Source organism: Macrobrachium rosenbergii, chromosome 9 (assembly GCF_040412425.1).
Source record: "Macrobrachium rosenbergii isolate ZJJX-2024 chromosome 9, ASM4041242v1, whole genome shotgun sequence".
In the NCBI taxonomy this organism is placed as follows: Eukaryota; Metazoa; Arthropoda; class Malacostraca; order Decapoda; family Palaemonidae; genus Macrobrachium; species Macrobrachium rosenbergii.
This window is the reverse complement of record NC_089749.1, coordinates 9844494-9850814: the sequence shown is the minus strand read 5'-3', so window position 1 is coordinate 9850814 and position 6321 is coordinate 9844494. Positions and strand designations below refer to the sequence as shown.

Here is a 6321-nt window from a genome sequence, read left to right as displayed (position 1 = left end):
TAATAAAGCTAGTACTATCAGTCCGCTTGCATTCGGACATCTGTGACACAAGACTGAAAACATTTTAAAAGGTTTAAAAGGTGAGAGGTGATTCCCCTTTGTACGTGAGGACGGGGCACTTGGTAAGTCATAGACTGTCTTTCTTTATGTTCACGTAGAATTTAAAACTAATAACTTTCTCCAGTAAGTTTTGGTGTCGATCGTATGGTCAGTTTTCAGGACGAATTGGCCGAGCGAAACTTATGACTGTCGGTTGTATTTAGTTACTGTGGAATTTTCTTAGATAAGACATATTTCACTGTGTCTTTCATTAGACTAAAACACGCATGAAATTACATAACTATTCTTCCATTTTAGCAGTTGATGCCTGCCCTTCTCACTTAGTGTTGAAAACCACTGCACTGTAATTACAAGACCATTTCGTCCACCTGTCATTGAAAGATAGCCATTCCTAAGTAGATTTTCCTTCTCGAGGTGATATTATCCACTAATCTAAACGAAATGCTTTGTAGTAGCCTATATTCTGTAGCATTTTCATGAAAGAGTATTTTGCTTAACACCACTGCACTGTAATTTCAAGACCATTTCATCCACATGATATTAAAAGATATCCCAAGTAGATTTTCCTTCTCGAGGATGATAATATCCACTAATCTAACGAAATGCTTTGTAGTTACCGATATCCTATAACATAATAAGACTATACCGTGTCTATACAAGGGAAGATTAACTGAACCTTTGCGACGGTAGAAATGACGTTTGCGGAAAACAGCAGTTCAGGATAACTCTCGGTGTTATGTTCAGGAACGTAGCCGCGAATTTTACAAGTTTGGCTTGCTGCAGGTCGATTTCGTGCATAATTATTATTCTGTTTCAAGTGACTTATGTACAAAATTTAGTGTATTAATTTATAATGGGTGTAATTTAACTATAACGAAAGCACTGTCCAAGTTTAGGACGTCACCAAAATATGGTGGTTGTGGTACCAATAATTTTCAAGCATAAGTAGATACGTCATCAGCCCATCGGCCAATGGCATGGTTATTCTCTCTCTCTCTCTCTCTCTCTCTCTCTCTCTCTCTCTCTCTCTCTCATACTGGTGAAGCAGTTGGTGGCGATCTGAAAGTAAATCCACTTTCAGGATTCTTATAAGATTCTTAAATCAACATTGCACTTTATTCAGAGTTTAATTTTCGGCTAAAATACGGGTATTTTATCAACAGAGAATCTCAGGACAGATAAAAAAATCTGCATTGAAAACCTAGAGAAGTTTACAAATTTTATGATATATATATATATAATGTATATATATATATATATATATATATATATATATAATATATACACTATATATATATACTGTATATATATATCAAAATTATAAAACAGAATTTTTATCTTTGCCCTGTAAGTTCTCTGTAGATGAATACCTGTATCTGTATATATATACATACATACTGTACATACATACATATATACATACATTTACTGACCACGAAGAAATTGATAAACACTAAATGAAAGTGAATTCTAACCGAGAGAAATTTTCGCCCTAACCTCAAGAAACCACGAACTCACCATTATATACGTTATAACCGATTAATCATTCTTTAGATTATATGCAAATGAATATTGAAAATGAGAACGACATTCAACTTTTGACAACTTACTATCATTTGCTTTCAGAAGGGAGAAACTAACCTCAAGCAAAATTTTATCACATGACATAAAACAATATTTTCATCAGAGAAACGTGGCTGGCAGACTTGACTCCTCCCACATTTCCTGAAGCGACCAATCACGAAGTTTCTGTCGTCTTTCCGCTTTGAAAGATACACAACCAAAAAGGATTTCAGTCCGCAGTTTTCCTCTTCAGGAGCGACATGTCGTTATCTCGTGCCACCTGGCTGAGTCGGTTGAAAACGTCGGCTGGAGGCGAGTGTTTATGGGTTAGATCATTTTCCTAGTGAACTTTAGGTTCTGTTGATTCCAATCTTACAACAAGATTTGCCCACTTTACGTAGTTGGAAGATGTTCAGCCGAAGAAACATTAGTTTCAGATGAATTAAAAGCGAATATTATTATTGTGAGTTACCTGTAATATTACCGTTAGCGCTTCGCGTTTTCTCGGCGTGTTTCAGTGCATATAGAGGTGTTTGGTTTAAAGGCATTAATAGTTAATCTGTGAACTACGTCATGTCATGAAATCGTACACTTTGCAGAACTGCAAATGTGGTTTGTGGGGGAATCCGTGTGGTTACAATCATCGTGACGTGGTAGACCAGCCACTACAATAACCTCGAGGAAAAGAGTTGAAGATAAAATGTAAGGGGAATTAGGATAAGGTGGTGGGGGAAAGGCGTGGTTTCTGCAATTTATGGGAGGGTACAGGGTCCCATTTAAGTATGTGTATTTTGATACCCAGTTTGACCTATTAACATTTCTATTTACACTTTAGGGATAAACATTTCTATTTACACTAGCGATACGCTTTCCACTGAAAACCTCGTGTCTCAGTGGATAAATAAAGTACTTTTTCCTTTCCTTGGTGAGACTCGAACTCACCAAAGATAGATAGAGCGAAGTAACCATTTAAAAACTCTTAGAGAAGTTGTTTTGAACGGAATAATCTCGGCTTTAATAAATCTGATCTCAGATCTTTTATAATGTTTAAAAAATGTATTTTGGTTTCAGCCATTCTGTTGCAGCAAGATTCTGAACAGGACTTTCAAAAGTTTGAAGGTACACAATGCCAAACCAAAGCAACCTGGTGTTAAACGTCCTCATATTGGTGTTTTCCGTTCTCTTCGTCGTGCGCTACGTCATGAGCCACTATGAAGACATCACGACGTGGGAGGCTTCGAAGTGTGCTGATGGTAAGTCTAGCGTTTTTTTACTGGTTGTCCGGGCAGATGTTGCTGTTGTCTGAAACATGACCTTTTGCCTATTATTATTATTATTATTATTATTATTATTATTATTATTATTATTATTATTATTATTATTATTATTATTCAGAAGATGAACCCTATTCAGATGGAACAAGCCCACTATAGGGGCCACTGACTTGAAATTCAAACTTCCAAAGAATATGGTGTTTATTTGAAAGAAGTTTTACGCCGTTAAAATATACGTTTATGTTCCTTAAATCGAAGGACTGAGAATATTAAGTGATCCCAGCCTTTTTCTGTTTGTCTGGTCACATGTTGGGGTCATCTGACAGATGACTTTTTTGTCCCATGTTAGTTTTAGCAAATTAAAATAAACTTACGTCAAATGTAATAAGTAAGTCCAGTGTTTGTCTGGCAAAAGTTTGTTTGTCTAATAAAATGCCTACATTTGCTCCCATGTTAGTTCTACTTAATTAAAATATGTTTATGTTAGATGTTTAAACTTGAATCAAAGATTTGTAACATTAAAAGCAGATAGCTCCTTCATACACATAATTTGTAAAGTGTCATTTCATCTCGATCCGTACCTGCATGCTAGTTAACCCTGTGGTTTTATACATTGATTATGATTTCGCTGACGTGTCTCTTCTTCTGCTTTTTAAAACTTCAGAATGCTTAGAACTGTACTTTGCTGGGCCTCCGAAGAGCATAAAAGACCCAGAGATTGTAAGCCTGGTGAAGGACCAATATCTAGAGCCACCACCCTCCGATCCGGATAGGACGCCTTACGATATATACCGACCGGTCTGGAGGAAGCTGGTCGACTGGTACAAAAGTCCAAGAGAACCTGAGGGAGATTTGGAAGGACCGGGTAAGGGCGTCCCGGAAGGGAAAGGATATTTCTCAATGGTCCTCCGTTTTTGTCAGGTTATTTAAGGTTGACTCTTAAGCGTTTTATGCCTTGTAGTAAAATTGCATCGTATCTCAAAGGATGTTGTAATTCTTAGCAAATAGCCAATCATTAAAACTCATTCAGTTTATTTAGTACATAGGCTATGTTTATGTGAGTGCTGTTCATAGGATATTTATAGCATATAATGTAGAGAGCTGTTTTTCTCATTCTAGTAAATATGTGTAAACATTGCCTCAGTGCACGTACTTATATAGATACCCGTCATAATCCATGTCATAAAACTTTTTATCAGAATTTTTAGCGATCTGGCATCCTTCCTATTTACCCAAAATTTATCTTTTTCTGTTTCTTAACAGCTCAATCCTTATAGGGTCGCTGTTTTAGATGAACCTTTTCCAGTTTCAAGCTCTCACTTAACGGCGCATTTCATTCGGTTTGGCAGATTTTACAGATTGACACCTTTCCTGACGCCATCCTATACCTACCAGTGCCTGCGAAATTATAGACTAACTTTTATCTATTCCAAAATTTAGACCTAACCTCTCTTAATACATACATCCAGGCACCGGGAACCTTCGTCGAAGTCGGAGCCGCCGACGGCGAATTCATGAGCCAGACGCTGATGCTGGAACGCAACCACGGCTGGGAGGGGCTGCTCATCGAACCGGACCCGAGATCCTACAAGATTCTGAAAGAGCGAAAGCGCAACGCCTGGACTACGCCTCTCTGCGTCCATCTGGATCTGATAAGTAGTGTGAGTTATGGGGCACTGTCGAGTCTCTGCTGCTGTTGTAGTGGTAGTCTCCTGAGACGTTGTTTCTGCTGGTGTTGTTTGGAGAGAGGAAGAACAACAGCTAGATTGTTTTTGTAGATTTGTAGCCTAGTTTTTTGCATAAAGTATAAGGCCTTTGCAGGTAAATAACTTGAAGAATGGTTAATTTAATACTGCATTCGAGAGAGAGAGAGAGAGAGAGAGAGAGAGAGAGAGAGAGAGATACAAAATCTTGATTAAAAAAAAATTGGAAATTTCATTTTTTATATATCCTTTAATTTTTTTATACATGAATATGTAAAATTTGATTTTACACTAAGGTAGACGAAGATCAATAGAAAACATCTCATGCATTGCTTCAAGACGAATTTCAGTGGTTTTACTTGTCATCCTTATAAATTCTTCCAAAGGGACTTGACCTTACTCTTAAACATTCCATATTCCAGATGAAGTTTTGGCTGAGGGACCTCGAAGAGGATTTACCAGAGCATTTCTTGCAGCTTCTGATGGCCAGGAGTAAGCTTGAAACTGAGACACTGACTGGGGTAAGATATAGGCTATAAATACTGATTTGTAGCTCATGAATTTGTCTATCAGAACTGACTGAATCAGTCATACAGACATTCAGATAACCTCTTTATATGAAGCATGATTTATTTTAACATTCCTGCAATATAATACATCAAAGCTCATTATTCCTCATCATCATTTTCGCAAGGACGAGGAGAGAGGACGAACCGTCCGCGTCAAATGCATGGCCCTCTCCCCCATACTCATGGCCGCCAATATGACGTCAATAGACCTACTGGCCATCGCGACAGGCTCAGACGGCGACGAAGTCAGGATAAAAGATGTCCTCCGAAGTAAAGTTCTAGACGTCAAGGTAATATAAGACTTCCTTTAACACCGTCGAACAGAAATAAGTTGACAGCAGATGACGTTATACAGTTTATGTCTTCCTTTGAAGCCAGTTCGTAAGAGAGGAAGTGGCTTCATGTTGAAAAATATCGACCTGTTTGATTAAGCTCACAGCTAACAACATACTAAAACTGATATCCTATTGTATGACTCTTTCAGGGCCTTCTCGTCCATTTCCCGACAGGGCGCCTTTTCAAGGAGCCGTACCCGACATTACCGGGTTACATACTCGACATGGAACATTCGACTCTCATGGTCAAGCTGTACTTCAAGAGAAAACACTGCCACCTCGTAAATTCGCAGACGTGTCGGAAGATTCACTATTTCGACGTGGCCGAAGCATGCAAGGAATATCTCTGCCTCGGTTTCCTGACTGTGTGGTCACTTCAGTGAGAAATTATTATATTTTTGGCCAATATTTCTTATTTTGGGGCTAGGACGGTCTAGGGCTATAAGGCTCTGGGCTACAGGTTTTGCATTGAGTGGGCCAACCTCTAAGAATCATCTCTTTCAAGGTTTACAGTTTCGCATCTTTCATAGTTTTCTGTGTAATGTCTTCTACTCTCTCAAATGTCACAGCAATATTTTCACACATGAATGCTACTAATGTCTTCAAACATAGATATTACACTAGATTTATCTGCTTGTGAAACAGTAATGCCTCGGTTTCCTAATTGTGTAGTCACTTCAGTGAGAATTTATTGCATTTTGGCCTGTGTACAAGGTTTAGGGGATATGACGGTGTAAGGCTCCAGTCTCTGTGCCACAGTGAATTCCATTTTAGTAAATAAGTGGTTATCGTCCTCACACAACGTGAAACTAGCGAA

The 6321-nt window shown here is 38.3% G+C and overlaps 1 pseudogene; it reads left to right on the top strand.

The window, feature by feature from the left end:
• On the top strand, positions 1–6023 carry LOC136841442 (uncharacterized; annotated as a pseudogene).
• The last annotated feature ends 298 nt before the right edge of the window (positions 6024–6321 follow it).